Source organism: Phascolarctos cinereus, unplaced genomic scaffold (assembly GCF_003287225.1).
Source record: "Phascolarctos cinereus isolate Bilbo 61053 unplaced genomic scaffold, phaCin_HiC Scaffold_9;HRSCAF=440, whole genome shotgun sequence".
NCBI lineage: Eukaryota > Metazoa > Chordata > Mammalia > Diprotodontia > Phascolarctidae > Phascolarctos > Phascolarctos cinereus.
The window spans coordinates 156,489,779-156,506,446 of record NW_027556402.1 but is presented as its reverse complement, the minus strand read 5'-3'; the positions used below and the strand labels follow the sequence as shown (position 1 = coordinate 156,506,446).

Sequence of the window (16,668 nt, the reverse complement as noted above, 5' to 3'; positions counted from 1 at the left end):
ATTTAGGAAATTATGTGTTAGGTAGACTGCATATTTATTAGTTCTCATCATGTCAAGAGAAAGGGAGTTAAGGAAGGCCTCCTAGCACATTGAGTGGGCCCTCTTTAGCAAACTAGGTGGGCAGTCATCCTGGGACATAGCCAGTAGTCTCATCATTGGACTCTGAATTGGACTCTGATGACTCTGCCTCACTTAAATCTAATCTGCTTGAAAGTCAAGACATCATCCTCCAGGTGTCACTGGTCCTGTTCAAGAACCAAGGACAAATAACAAGGAGGTCATCCCTCCACCAGATTTGTTTTGAGTATGTGAATGGGGTGTGTTTTTTTTTAAATGTTTCAGGAAATAAAGACATGGAAGAACACATTGCCAAATTTGGGCACATTTTATTCCTTTTTTTTTCTACCCAAAGAAAAGGATACTAAATTTGAGATTTTTATTTTATTTATATGTTATTTATTTTATTTTCAATTCACTTTACTTTCTATGCCTTCATTTCCTCCACCTTATAAAGGGGACATTTATTTGTTTTACCTTGTTCATAAGGCTAACATGAGAAGAGTACTTTATAAATTGTAAAATCTCAAAGTTTTTATTATCACATGATATTCCACAGATCAGCAGATATATTTTTAAGATAAAATTCTAAGAAAATATGACAAATATTCTAAAATTCTTCTATTGTGACCCAGTACAGTACCAGGAATTGGTAGATAATTAAGAAAACACATGTTTTTGGTAGCTTCCTCCATTCAGGCTAAAAGGTGTGAAAATTGATTTGCTATTAGTGGAAATGTGAATTGTTGTAGCCATTCTGGAAAGCTATTTGGAACTATATGCCAAAACCTATTAAACTGTGCATACCTTTTAACCCAGCAATTCCACAAAGTAGGCCTATGCCCCCAAAAGATAAAAATGATGAAAGAGATGATTTCAGAGACAAATATAAACTGACAGAGTGTAAGGAGCAGAATGAGAATTTATATATAACAAGAACATTATAAAAATGAACTGTTTTTAAAGCCTTAAGAACTCTGAACCATAACTCATGGTCAAACATGATTTGAGGGCTAGCCATTTTCTGAAAGAAAGGCGACAGACTAAATATGCAGAGTGACACACTTTTGGTTATGGCCAATGCAGGAATTTTTTTTTTTGCTTAACTATCCTTGTTATAAGGAGTTTTACTTTACTTTGCTTTTTTTCCACCTAGTGATGGGAAAAGGGAAAAGAAAAAAGGGTATTTGATAATTGAAAAATATTTTAGGGGCAGCTATGGATAGAGCATCGATCTTGAAATCAGGAGGACCCAAGTTCAAATTCAGCCTTAGATGAAACACTTGCCACTTACTAGCTGTGTGACCCTGGGAAAGTCATTTAACCCAAACTGCAAAAATATAAAAATAAAATAAAATTTTAATTTTTAAAAAATGCAAGACAGCTTTGAATGCACAATACAGTTATGACTTTAAGACAACAACATAGAGAAGCTATTTCCATCTTATTTATAACTACCCCCATAGAAACATGTTTCTTTAAGAGATAATACACAAAGGATCATTTGGTAACTTTTCTGAAAAAATGGCCTCTGCTCTACTTACTAATGTGGATCTGGGCACAAAGACAAAATCAATGAAGCTAAAACTCTGTATTGTAAATTACAATATATCTCATGAAGTAACACTATCGAGACTGCCCCCAAACTAACTAACCTCCAGTGACCTCAATCCAGGCTGACACTGCATCTTCTTTTGCAACCTCCTTTCTTCCACTGTGGGCTTCAGAGTTTGGCACCCCCTGGGGTGTGTCCACCCGTCATCCCTAGTGATAACAGCCAAAGAATTTGGTTTTATGACTATCCTCAAACTACCTCAACCTAATTTACAGCAATCACCATAGTGTTTCAAATTAAAGAATGTATATAAAGAATTTTACAAACCTTAAAAACACTCAAAACTCTGCTGCTACTGGAGCTCTGACTGACAGTATGGGAAGAAATTTGCAAAGGCAAAGTTATTTGACCCTGAACAATTGTTTCTGATAAGAAAAGAAGTGTCCATTGGACCACTTGGGTTCTCCACCTCCCAACCCCAAGTCCTCTTATGTTCCATTGCACCTGCCTCCACGCACTCTGGCCCTTGAAGCCTTGTGCCCCTAGATGGAACACATTTTTTGGATCTCTCTGACATTGGTTGCAAGGGGAGGTGTGGTCAAGGTTGCAGTTGCTACCACTACTTATCCCTGTTTGTATAAAATGCATACAATTAGATAGTAAAGAAAGGAGCCCAAGACCAGAGGTGGTGGGTTTCTCAGGTATACCCTGGTGCTGCCTCCACGGGTCAACAGTGGCCAGTTCAATTCAACAGGCTCTTATTAAGTGCCTACTATCTACCAGATAATGTACTAAGATCTAGAAATAAAAACAAAACAAAAACAAAACCAGTCTCTACCTTCAAATAGCTTATAGTCTCCTGGTGGGGTGGGAGAGGTGGGGAAGAGGCAGTAGAGGATTATTCAAAGAAAGAGCACTTGAGCTAGATGAGCTTTAAATGGAGGTAGGGGGAGGCCAAGCTTTCTAGAGAGCAGGGAGGACAACCTTACAAAGGCAGCAAGATAGAGATGAAACTGTCACACGAAAAGAACACCAAGTTGACCGGTGTGGCTACAAGGGAGAGGATGGGATGGAAAATAATGGGAAATACACCTAGATATTTGGACGTCAGACTGGGAAGGGCTTGAAATGCCAAACATAGAGGCTTGTATTTTATCTGAAAAGCCATAGACAGCCACTGAACCTCCTTGAGTTTATGAGAGACAGTCATACCTGTGGTTAGGAATATCCACCTGTCAGCTTGTAGACAATGGACTGGAAGGAGGTGGTCGTGGGAGACAAATTGGGAAGTTACTGTAATGGTTCAGGCAAAGGCCATGGGGGTGGCTGTTAGTGGGGGGGAAGGAATGAATGCAAAAGATGAGGAGGTAGAATTGGAAAGGCTGACTGGATATGGGAAGTAGGAGTGGGCATGAGGATATGAAAGAATGAGATGAGGATGAGGATAAGTTCAAAATTGTGATCATATCTGGCACGTCAGCCAAATAAGTATTTATTAATCACCTACTATGTATGGGCCAGGCACTATACTAAGCACTAAGGATACACAGAAAAGCAAAAGACAATTGTTGCCCCAAAGGGTCTCACAGTCTAGTGGAAGAGACAACAAGGAAAAAATTATGTATAAACAATTATACAGGATAAATAGGAAATAATTAGCAAAAGGGAGGGAACTAGAATTAGGAGGTGTTGGGAAAGGCTTCCTGTAGAAGGCGGAATTTTAGGTGGGATTTGAAGGGAGAAGCCAGGGAAGCCAAGAGGTAGAGATGACTGGTGCCCTCCACAGAAACAGGGAAGTTAGGAAGAGGGCTGGGGTAGCAGTAAAAGATCATTTCTGTTTCTGACATGTTGAGGTTAAGATGCCTATGGGATATCCAGTTGGAAATGTTCAGTAAGTAATTGGTTCTGGCTGCTGAGAGCTCAGAAGAAAAATGAAGACTAGAAATGGAGGTCTTGGAGTTATCTGCACCAAGATGATAGCTGGCTCCGTGAGAGCTGATGAGATCACCTAGAAAGAGTGCCAAGAGAGAAGACAAAAAGGCCTAGAAGAGAGCCCTAGAAGTCTTTTCATTTAGTAGAGTCTTGGCTGAGACTATGTTTCTTCTATTCTTTCCTTTCTTGTATAACCAGTCTGTGATTGTACTGTACACGCTGGGTGGTTAATAAATGTTGATTAACAGAAATCTACCTGAGTTCATGGGAACATCTGCTTTCCTCTTCCTGTGCTAGGAGCAAAAGAATGCATTATGTTCAGGGAATTTTTGTTTCCCCTATACTTTCACACCTCTTTTAAGTTTAAAATAACACAAAACCACTAGTCAGGCGGCACAGGAAAACCAAAGGTCAATTCCCACTGTAGACACTTACTCTATATTATTGTACCTCTCTGGACCTCAGTTACCTGGCGTGTAAAATGACGGAGTTAGATTCAATGTCCTCCAAAGCCCCTTTCAGCTTTAAATCTACGATTCAATAATGCCATGACATTTCCATTAGTTACAAAAGCATAAGCAATCTATTAGCAATCTTTCACAAAAGACAAAATCCAGTTGAGGCACAAGTTCTTAAACCAGAATCCATGAACTTGTTTGTTTTGAAAATGTTGATAACTGCATTTCAATTAAATTGACTTCCTTTGAAAAACTACATATTTTTCATTTTTGCACTTAACATTATTCTCAGATGTCCATTAGGCTTCACTGGACTGCCAAAAGAGACTCCCCCCACCAAAAAAAAAGGATAAGAAGTTCTGTCTTAAGAAGGGGAAGACTGACCTCTGCTAAAGACCCCTGAGATAATGATAAATCCCCTTACCTCGCATCCTGCACAATATACTATATTACTGTATACACAGTATATACAGACCAAGTGCTGCTTAAACTCACCTATTAATACAGTACAGTCCTGTTAAGTCCTCCCTGTGTGTCCACTTTCTGAAACTGATCTGGAAGAATGTAGGGCCACTGAATTATACTTCATTCAACACAATTAGTTTCCGCTCTGGCTAAGATGCTAATCACAATTGTTGTCCTAGCTGTTTTCTATCTACAGGACAGGAATGATTGATGGCCTATAAGTAATACCAGAGATAGGAACTTCCTAAAATCGTGGGAATGCCTGAAATTGTAGAAGCTAGCAGTCGTTCTGAAGAACACGTTATTGGTGAACTAAACAGGTCCTCAGTGCCTAGTGAAAAATCAAAGAGATAAAAGAGTTATGTGAGGCAGCCGGCAGTAATGGGAGTTTGGGGTCTGGTTAGAGTTTGGCTATTTACTGGATTTTGAGATGATCTCTTAGGTTCCCCCTTAATTCTAAAACAAGTATAATGTTTAGTTCTATGGAAACAGTTGAAGTGACCATTCTAATGGCTGGCCAGATTAGGCCACCATTTCTATGCAAAATAAAAATTTCCTTCTTTCCCATTTCTTTTCTCTGCTGTTTTTTTTAAAATCTGTTTTGCTTCAAGTGTTTGCCTCATGTTTTTTTCCATGTTTAAAAAAAATTAAGTGGAATAAACTTCAGCACTTAAAAGAAGCAGGAATGTAGCCAAACAAGAAACCAAACACCCCGAATTTCCTCTTTATCCCAAGCCTTGTGATGCTCTGGAATTTTCTTTTCTTTTTAGCAAAAATTACAATTTGATTGAATAGCTACAGCCCAACTTTGCTACAACTGGATAAAGAACTGACAAGAACTACAGACATCATTCTTCCACAGATTTCCTATTCTCATTAACATCTTTTCTTTCTACAACCTGATCTAGGTTCAGTCTCTCTGCATTTTTGCCCTATCTATTCTAACAACATTATTATTAGTTTCATTACTATTGTTCTATATGCAGGCCAGTGTAATTTACCTACACACAAATACCACACTCCCACACCCCACAGAGACAGAGATAGATAAATATACATACATATGTACGTATATTATACACATATGGAAAATGTGATTTAATGGACAATTTCTTGAAGATATTGTTAAAGGAAAATGTTAATATTGTGTCCAAGGACTTATCTTTTCTAATAGGACATACGAATATCTAATCATCTGTGGGAGTTCCCTGAACCCTTCTTGAGGGAGGGGGAAGAAGGTACAGCAGAAGTTTGCCATCCATAGAAATGCTTTTGCCTGGCTTTGGAATCATGAGAATTCAGTCCAGCTGGATTTATGGGAGTCATCCAACTTTGACAGTCCCACTAGATACATCTGTATAACAACACTAAAAAAAAGCAGCATGGGTTAGGCGAAACCACATTCATTCAACGAACGTGAACCAGCAACGAACTGCTCAGAGCACAAGTGATATACAATATAGATGCAGAATATATAGCTATAGATATAAAAGACATAAAAGGTCCCTGTCCTCTTGAGAGGGCAGCTGGTCTAGCTTGCTTTTCCTTTTTTGTCCTTTTGTCTTCTGTCACATACATGCCCATTTCATCTAAATTTCTATCATTCACGTTTTACATGCATAAATATTTCTGTGGAGAACCTCAAAATAATAATCTCATAGACTCATGTTAAGTATGGATGGTCTGATGGAAGTAGAAGGTCCAAAAGAAGGCCAACTAGAAGATGTAGCTGAATGACACCCAAACAGAAGATGTAGAGTGGTAAAATGCTCTTTTACTAGGGCAAAGACACCACTTCAGTTTAATCTCGTATCTGAGTCTACATAAGAGGTCTCCACATAATCCATCACAGACAAGAAAATAATGCAAACTCAATTAACTTCAATAAACATTTATTAAACACTGTTGGGGTATTTAATAGAATACTGTGTAGATGCTAAGAAAAACAAACCTTGGATTTAAACTCATTTTACTTTTTCATTTCTGGGTTAAATTACAAGGATTATTACAAGTTGCCATTTTTAAAAATGGACTGAAATACTGTCCTTTTTGTCTTAATGGAGACCACAGTTTGGCTAGTTCTGCTAGCGGATTAAGTTCTCTACATGAACCAATCATGAACTGTTGGCCCATCTGTGACAAGGACCTGATGTTTTGGAAGTCATTCAATTTGATTCTCCTATTAGCTTTTTTTGGGCATCAGATAAAATGACATCTTGCTTATACCTTTATTTTGGTCTTAATCACTTTATCATAGCTAACTAGTCCGACTATTTTGTGCGTTTATGCCTACTCCATACAAATATAAATCAACCAAGGGTGGGAAAAGTGTTTTTGGTGTTTCCTCTATCTCCCCACAGCACCAAGAATAGTGTTAGTACAAAGTAGATATTCATTCAATATTCAGTTAAGGAGTAAGTAAAACTATACTAACTGTTTGAATGGGTGGAGAGACCTCTAAACAGGGCTTTGTGCATGATTTTTAAAACACAAAACATTATTCTACCTATACTCAGAAGTTGAGAGATAAGCATGTTGCCTACAGAGGAGTTCTTTCTCAATAACCATCTCTGAGCCACTCTTCCAATTTTTTGGATACTACTGAAAGCCCGGCTTAACTTAACCAGTTAGGCTGCTTAAACTTTCAAATGCCCTTCAATGAGAAATCCCAAGAAAAACAGAAGTAACTTTGTGTTTGCTTGGAAAGAATGTTCAGAGATTATACGGATTTTTCCCCTCAAGTTCATTTATTATGTCTTTGTTGATTCACTCAGGCATGTAATTCACTAAAGTGCATAATCATGCTCCTAACCCAAATTTTCATTTAGATGGATCTTTTGGGAATTGATACCATCCAATGATAATGCTTGATTTTATCTACAAAGTAAGCCAGAAATCCAGACGAATTGTGTTCCTTTTCATATCAAAAAGGGGGAGGATAAACAAGATCAAGAAACATGAACAGTGGTCTAGCTAATAAATTATCTAACTGGATGAGCAGGTTGCCTGGTATAGTGGAAGGAACACTGAATTTAAGTCAGAGGACCTAGTCCTATAACTTTTCATTTAAAAGTCCTAAAAATGGAAGCCAAATGACACTGCTGGGCTAAACAGCTTTGATGTCTCTAACAAGTTTTACGTGGGATCATTAAATAAATACTTCTTCCATGTGACCGATCTAATTAAAAGATTTTATTCCAACAAATCTTTGTTCGAAAAAGCAAGGAAGTTAAAGAGGATTAGGTGTGTCCCTGTTAGTCAAACTAGGAAACAGAGATGCTGTTCATTTAAAAATTTGCTAACCATTTGGAGTTGAAATGAAGTCGGTGTGGAATGAAATTAATCTGCTAAAAGAAAAAAAAATTACTTTTCTTTTAGCTAAACCCCATGGTATCCCTTTTTTTCATAACTGATATCAAGACAACAAAAGATACACTATTGACTAATCATTACCCTTTATAAAGCATTACATAGTTGTAGCAAGAAAGTAACTAAAATAACACATACACACGCACCATAAATGTGATTTTAACTTCCATTAGACTTTGACAAAGAATCTTGAGTTTTTAAAAATAACACACAAAATATAACCACATCTACGTTAGGTAACTAAACTCTCCTTACCTGGCCCCATGAACGAGCACGAGCAGCCTTGATTTTCAGAAGAAACCACAAGTGTTGGTGTGCTTATGATTCAGAGCAAAACTCCAACCTGTTTCAGTTTTTGCATTTTTCAATTAAAATTAAAACAAAATCCAAGCAACATCATAAAACTTAAGTGGCTTCTGCACATGATCAAATATAACAAATGTGCTCCTAATATCATATTAATAGAGACCATGAAAAGTTTACACAATATTAGTTATTGGTAGCTCATACCCACTTAGAACAGCGTAAGGTCATTAATTCTGCTGAGCAAGGACAGAGCAGGCATTGCTCCACATTCTTAGATACAGCTCGGAGAGACCCTGACCCATTGGAAGTAAGTGCTTTGAGATCACTACTCTCTATCTACACTATCAGGTCACACTACGCAAGTCATGGCATCATGGTCCTCTTCAAGAACAAGGCAAATACTACTTACTACTTTTCCTTCCCTCAATATATACACCTCTTCAAAGAAAGATACGGTAGATACAAAATCACTGGTTCTGAGTTCGAATACTGCCTCTGACACTACTTGTGTGCCCTTGGGCACACCACTCAAAGCTCTGCAAGATGAGGACTAGTAGACTAGACAGCCTGCAATCCTTTCCAGCTCTAAATCTACGATCCTGTGAATTCAACTCAAGTATTTCTTGGGTCCAGTCATTTATATCCTCAACACAAACTGCAGTAGACCTTTAACACAGATTTTGGTAACAAAGCTTTTGGTGCAGGTTGGCAGAAGTACACAGGTGAAATTTATTAGCATGAGAAACCATACAATCAAATGCTAATTAGGTGCAGCTAGATGGGTTAATGGATACTAGGCCTGGGGTTAAGGAAGCCCTGAGTTCAAATGAAGCCTCAAGACACTCACTAGCCTCATGTCTGGGGCAAGTCACCTAACCCTGTTTCCCTCAGTTTCTTCATAATAGCAAATACCTCACGAGGTACCTGAGGATCACATAAGATAACAATTACAAAACGCTTAGCAATGTCTGGCACATAGTAATGCTGCATAAATATTTTATCATTATTATTATTATTATTATTATTATTATTATTATTATTATTATTAAGTCATGTGGTATAGCCTTGAGTGCTGACAGTTAAGAGAGAATTGAACGTGTGCTGGGATGGTTGTAGAAGACTTACAAATCTCTGCTCTTGTAACTAAAGTTGGGTCCTTTTGTTTATCCTTAGATGTCCAATGATACCATTCAAACCCCTTTTCAGGCTCCTCAAAACCCTCCCCTCTGAAGGAGACTTCACTTCCTACTTTACTGAAAGGTTCAAATCTGCCACACAAGGAGATTTCTTCACTCTCCCTCTCATTATCTCTACATTTCTTTCTCTTCATCTCTACTCATCCTTTCCTCTTTCCCTGCTGTTTATAAGAAGTATCCTTCTCCTTTCCAAGGCGACCCTCTTCACTAAAGTCAGCCATTCCATTCCATCCTGCTCTGCTAAGACTTTGTTCCATTCACCATCTACTAGTTTCTTTGCATCTGCTCTCCACCCCTCTTCATTGCTGGATTCTTTTGTTGTGCCTACAACATTCTCCCATTAAATCCTTCTCTGCTACACACTTAAACCACTTCATGACTCCACTTCTTCACCATCCATTTGCTCTCAAACCATCACAGTGTCTTCTAATAAGTAGCAGAGTTGATATCTGAACCCTAGGGCCTGATTTCAAACCAGTGCTCTTTCTGTAGCTGACACACATCCACTTCCTAATCTCATATTATCCAAGTATTGATAATTTTTGAAAATGTGAATGGGTGGTTTATGCTACTTAAATAGACATTTAATAGCTCTGGGATTTGGGGAAAGTCATTTACTATATTACTGAGTCTACATTTCCACTGCTCTAAGATGGAGATAATTACAAATTTTTAATCTAAGAACATACATTGAATTTAAGAAAGAGTATAGAGGGGCAGAGTGAATAGCAGGGCAGCCTGTATTTGGTCTTCCAATTAGGAAGACCAGGGTTCAAAGTGTTACCTCCACCCCCACCCTCTCTGTCACACCCACCCACCCACCCACCCAAACCAAATCACTTAAAGTCAAACCTGGTTTGAGACATAGTACCTGTATGACCCTGGGCAAGTCACTTAAACTTTCTGCCTCAGTTTCTTCATGTTTAAAAATGGGGATAATAGCAGCATCCACCTCCCAAGGTTGTCATGAGGATCAAATGAGATAATATTTGTAAAGCGCTCAGCACAGTGCCTGGTAAAAGGAGGCACTTAATAAATTTTTTTTTAAGTCTCTAACAAAATGCCCTGAATTTAGGAAATATTTATTAGGAAGTAGTTAAAGAAATGGAAGTATAGAGTTTTTTTGTTACTCAGTCATATCTGATTCTTCATGATGCCATCTGGAGTTTTCTTGGCAGAGATAACCTAGTATTAATAATACTCTACTATTACAGTGGTTTGCCTTTTTCTTCTCCAGCTCATCGTACAGATGAGGAAACTGAGGCAAACAAAATTTGTACTCGGGTCTTCCGACTCCAGTCCTGGCACACTATTCACTGCACCACCTTAGCTGCTCTATAGAATAGCTTTAGGCCAACATATTCAAAGGTCATGGTAGATCAACTGAAGTTGTGCAATACAAAACATTACTCTGACTGGCCAGCTGGGCAGTGACTAAGAGTCTTTTATACAGATTTCTGGAAGGCAATCTTAATAGGAGGAAGTAGTTTCCAGGTGGTGCTAAAAAAGATCAGCCTATAAACCACCCCACCACAACCACCCTCCCTCCCCTGCCCACACGTGTCAGGCCACCCTTTTGTGAATTTCCTTTCTTCTGACTTCCCCTGACACTAATGTTGGGAGGTAGAGGTGGTGATTCAGAAGGCTCTAAGAAAGGCGACAGATCCAAAATTCTGCTGCTATCATGATGGATGAGGATATGGAGGTCCTAAAAAGAGAAATGATTTATCCAAGAAGAGCCCAGATCTGGGTTTTGACTCCAAATCCAGGGTTCCCTACACTGCTGCCTCCTTTGCACCTTAAAGTCTAGTAAGGACTATGAACAGATAGATTTGGTAATCTAATGTGTAGGCCTTCAAGTTAGGTCAATTAGCATTTATTTAAAGTTTACTATATGCCAGGGGGGCAGTTAGTGGCAGGTGGATAGAGCACCGGGCTTAGAATCAAGAAGACTCATCTTCCTGAGTTCAAATTTGTCCTTAGACACTTACTAGTTGTATACTGACTTACCCCTGCTTGCCTCAGTTTCCTCATCTGTAAAATGAGCAATGGCAAGCCACTTCAATAGCTTCGCCAAGAAAACCAAATGGGGTCATGAGTGAAAAACAACAAAAATATCCCAGGCATTGTACTAATTGCTAGAGATACAAAGAAAGGCAAAACAGTCTTGCCCTCAAGGAGCTCATGTTCTAACAAAGGAGATACGTACATTCAAGACACAGAGCAGATGGACGTGATTTGATAGGAGCAGGCACTAGGGTAGCAACAACCTTCATTCTTTGGGGGTCAGGAGTGGATGATCTTTCAGTCCCCTCCCAGGTCTAAATCAAAGATCCTACAAATCAAGATGAAAACATTGGTTTCCTGACTTCCGGGTCCATATTGTTTCATGAAGCTTTGGAACAAAGTCTGGCAAAATAATCCTTACCACTTTCTAGTATGTAGAAATAATATTTACCATCTATTCTGTGACTTTCACACAGCCATTACGTATGCAGCTCAAATATGTAAAATTACAAAGAGGATACAGCCCAGTATTTTTCCTACTACCTATTCCAATGTTGCTATGCCGGACAACATCTGTTTGAGTGGGAAGTAGTCCCAGACTCTTATCTGAAAACCAGAAAGTCTAATGAGAAAGGGGTAGAGGCAAGAAAGGGGATAGCCAAGAAAAGCCAAGGTCAGGCCTTAGGTAAATAGGCTATGGCCCCAGAAAGCAACTGGGGGTGTGGCTGGAAGGAAAATCAGATAATCAAAATGGGTTGGTCAACAGGCTTTGTAAAATAAGGATTCATACTTCCTTTAGTCAGATTAAAGGAGATCCAAAGCATTTATCAGACAGGCAGCTTCCTAATTTGGACCCCAAATCTTCCCTCACCCATATTATTTATTTCTTGGGTTAACTTGCATAATTTAAGATATCATAGCCCAAAGCCCAATTATAATGGTGACCTTTCTTTGTATCCCCTGCCCTTAGCATAGTGCCTGGCATAATGGTGGTGATAATACTAATAATAATAGCTAACATTTATATAGTGCTTACTATGTGCTATGTACTGTGTGCTAAATACTTTACAATTATTATTTGATTCTCATGACCCACCCTATAAGGCATGTGCTATTATTATCCTCCATTTTACATAAGGAAAATGAGGCAACCAGTGGTGTTTTAGGTTGGATTTGAACTCAGGTCTTCCAGACTCCTAGGGACAGCCCACCTAGCTGCATAGACATGAGGCCTTTAATATCTATTGACTGACCAAAAAAAGAAAAGGGCTTGAAGAAAAAGCTCTCATATTCAATACTACTAAGTTGGATTCACAAAGTACTTTTCCTCTGAAACACTCAGTGAGCAAGGGGAACCAGTTATTATTCTGTTTTTAATATGGGGAAAGTAGAATCATAAAACAAATCTCAGAATGGAAACAGAACATAATGAGAATTCCTTTGTTTTCAGAGAAAGGTGGCGATGATGACAATGGTGATGGTGGTGGCTGGTGATGGTGATGGTAGAAGAGCAGTCTCAAAATGGATCTTCCATTTATCAACAGTAGTAATTTATATTATTGTGCCCCTCTCTCCACACACATAAAATACTACCCTTTTAAGGGCCAACTCAATTTTTACTCTCTACTCTATTAAGACTTGATTTCTCCTGGTAGCTTCCAGTAGTAGAAAAAGCATTTTGGCTCTGCTCCAGAGCACCTCTGTGACCTTGAAAGTCTGAAGAGTAGAGAGTTGGACTTTGGGACCCCAGGCAAGGGGCTCTTTTGGCCTCAGCTCCTCACCTGAAAAATGAGATAGTTAGATTCCATCATCTCTTCCAGATCTAAATCTCTGACCCTATGACTTCCCCATTATCACGGGACACACTAAGCTTCAGAAGCAGGATATGAACCCAAATCTTCCTCATTGCAGGTCAAGCACTCTGTCCAAAGTTCTTTACAAAGCATCAGTCATAGCAAAGCCTAAACCTATGCTCCTGAAGAACTACCACTTTATAGTTCATAAATGTCCTACTCTGCCCTCCTAGAGTCATGCATACTTCTCAATCTATAGATTGTATTCTATTAGGACCCCCCAGATTTTATCTGACTGTACCTAGGAAATGTGTTTTATATTCTGCTATTGCAGTGGTTCTTAAATTAGAGTCTCTAAACTTTTTTTAATTCATAACTATTACAACAATTATTTTCTTTTGTAATCCTGTGGATTTTATTATGTGCATTTAAAAACATTTATTTTGAGAAGGGAAACATTGGTTTCAAATTGCCCAAAAGGGTCTATGACACCAAAAAAGTGAAGAGCTCCAGTATTAGTGAACCTTCCCATTTTTATTGACTACTTCCTTTTATACAACTTCTGGGGTACATTTTAAGTCTACATGGTTTACCAAAGATCTAGTAAACTTGGCATCATCTGGCAAACTTAAGAAGTACACCTCATAATGTTTCTATGCTTCAAAAATATGTGATTTTGTGGGTGTGGCCAATCCCTCTGAGAATGCAGATCCCAATCCCTCAGTAGATCAGAAAATTCATTACCCTAAAGCCAATCTGATGATGAGTCTCGCTTGAATTTAGGTAGTCTGGTCTTCAGAAGACAGACATAATCTATCACCGGGCCCAACTCAGACATTTTCCAGCCTGGTAAGACCTGTCAGAGCTTGTACTCAGCTGGCATAGTCTGAGAACATTAAATAGTTGTTATCCAATAAGTATACTTCATGAATAAACACATTAAATAGTGTCTGGCCTGAGACCTGCAGAGCTCTTCGTTTTGATACATAGCTCTAGGCCGAACTGAAATATTGAGAGCTTCACTCAACTCTTCGTGTATTCTTTTGAAAATTCCAAATTTTTTATAATTCAAAAAGTGAGCAATACTTCTGCCAGAAAAAAAAATCTTTTTTTGACAGAATTACATAATAGAACAAAAAGTCAGCATGTTCTGCTCTCGTCAGTGATATTACTCTTGATTGGAAGAAGATAATGGTGGTGAGGGTAGTTGCATAATGGCTCATTCTCTATAGTTCCAAAGATGGTACGTTCCATCATCTACTTCAGCTTTCCCACTGATTTATCATGTGAGTGTGGAGGTGACATTGGGGTGAAGTGGAAGAAGTCAGTTGGACTCACCATTTATGAAAGGTGCTCTAGTGCCCTCTAATTAGAGGGCTGAATTGAAAATCAAGAGATATTTTTGCTCATAGCTAATTCGCTCAAAAATATTTATGGAGCCATGTTCACAGTATTATGGGTAAAATAAAGTATTCCACACAGTCAGTATTCCCTGATATACAGGACTTTACAGTCTAGTTGGGGAGCTAATTGGGCAGATCGATAACACAATGCATATAGAGCTCTGGATCTGGAGTCAGAAAGATCTGTTCAAATCCAGCTTCAGACACTTACATGCTATGTGACCCTGGGCAAATTACTTAACCTCTGCTTGCCTCAGTTTCCCCATCTATAAAATAAGGACCCTTATAGCATCTACCTCCCAGGGTTGTTATGAAGTAAAGAGTAATATTTGTAAAGAACTTTGCAACCTTTAAAAGTGCTAGCTGTTATTACCACTATCATACAGGTACACAGGCAGAATAACCATAAAAAATACAACATGATAAACTACCTCAAGGTAGTATGATTAAGTGTCAAATACATATATATCTCTATGTACATATTTAAATTAAGAAATCTTGTAAGTTCGATTCAAAAGAGAAACTAACTCCAACCCCCCCCAAACTACATGAGCCAAATCGAACCACTTCCCAGTAATCCAAAAGCTAATAATTAGAATCTTCGAAGAGGATGTTTCTTTATCAGCAGCTACATTTTGTTGGGGCTGCTAGGTGGCACAGTGGATAGAGCATTAGGACTGGAGTTAGAAAGGCCTGAGTTCAAATCTAGCCTCAGATACTTACTAAATGTGTGACCCTGGACAAGTCACTTAACCCTGTTTGCCTCAGCTTCTCCTCATGTGGAGAAGGAAACATAAAACCATTCCAAGAACACCCCAAATGAGGTCACAAAGAGTTGGATTCAACTGAACAATAACCACAACCGCATTTGGTTAGTATTCAATCAATATTCTATGTTTAGGAGCAGCTAGGTGGCACAGTGGATAGAGCAACAGCCCTCAAGTCAGGAGGACCTGAGTTCAAATCCAGCCTCAGACCACACACTTGACACTTACTAGCTGTGTGACCCTGGGCAAGTCACTTAACCCCAAATGCTCAGAAAAAAAAATTCTATGGGTTAGGATTATTCAGCATCTCTTTAATCTTTCATCTACCTCTGTAAAATTCACAAAGTTACAGATAGCCATGCTAACAATAATAATAATGACTGTCATTATTATTACTTTAATACATTAAGATCATACCTAAAATCAGTTTGGATATTAATACTGTTCTTGTTCTTCCTGTTACAAAAAGATGTGATACATGGTAGAGGAAAACAAAAAGAGAATGAAAAGTGAGGTGTAAACTGTTGTTACCTGGAGAAAAGAACATCTCATTTTGATATTTAATGTCTCTCCTAACGTGTCTCCAATGTGTCTAGCCCTGTCTCCTTCATACATTCTACATTCCAGCCAAGCTGGACTACTGTAATCATGGCCTCTATACTCCCTCATGAACTCGGCATTCTGAGAATTCTTAGCTTCCTTTAAGGCTCAGCTCAGAGACCACCTCCTTCATGAAGCCTGCCATGATTATCCCCTATCCTAGCTTGTTAGTGTTCCCTCCTTCCTCAGATTACCTTATATTTATTTATCTGCCTACATGCTGTATTTTCCCACTCAACAGTCTGTGAAACAGAACTTGAAGGAAAGGACTCTATAGGTATTCCAAGTGCCTAATATAGAATATAACATATAATTGTTGAATTAGTTTGTTTTTCTGTAGTAGCAAAATAACTTATTTGCAAACTTTTGTAATACAGGCCTCTCTGCTCTGTAGAATTTTCTTCAAATTAAATCAATACATGTTCTACAGCGTTTGCAAATATTCCATCCTATTTTTATACAAACCAATGAATTCTCTAGGATTTTCATTAAACATTTTACTTTGCTCCTACTGAAACCTGCTAAATAGAAACAATTAAAGGTGGTGTATTTTTTTTCTCTTTCTGCTGACTGGCTAGGTATTTAATCCTATAACAGATTTTTACAGGGCCTTCTTTCACTATCTCACTCACTATTTTTCCTATCTCACTCCCCATCTTTCCTATCTCACTCCCCACAGAGGCTATTCACAACCTTCCCTTCTCTCTGTAAGCATCTCACAGCCCTGCCTTCCCCCCAGCAATCTCAGATGAGGACCCAG

General features: G+C 38.5%; 1 protein-coding gene across 8 annotated transcripts in view; it reads right to left on the bottom strand.

The window, feature by feature from the left end:
- The window catches only part of RBM47 (RNA binding motif protein 47), a 157,242-nt gene that overhangs the window by 111,425 nt on the left and 29,149 nt on the right, over positions 1–16,668 (bottom strand). The window contains exon 2 of one of the 8 annotated variants that reach the window (XM_078148935.1): positions 11,548–11,673. The exons of the other annotated variants lie outside the window; for them this stretch is intronic. The gene's annotated coding sequence lies outside the window, so the exon portion shown is untranslated. The remainder of the gene's footprint in view (positions 1–11,547; positions 11,674–16,668) is intronic. 8 annotated transcript variants of the gene reach the window in all.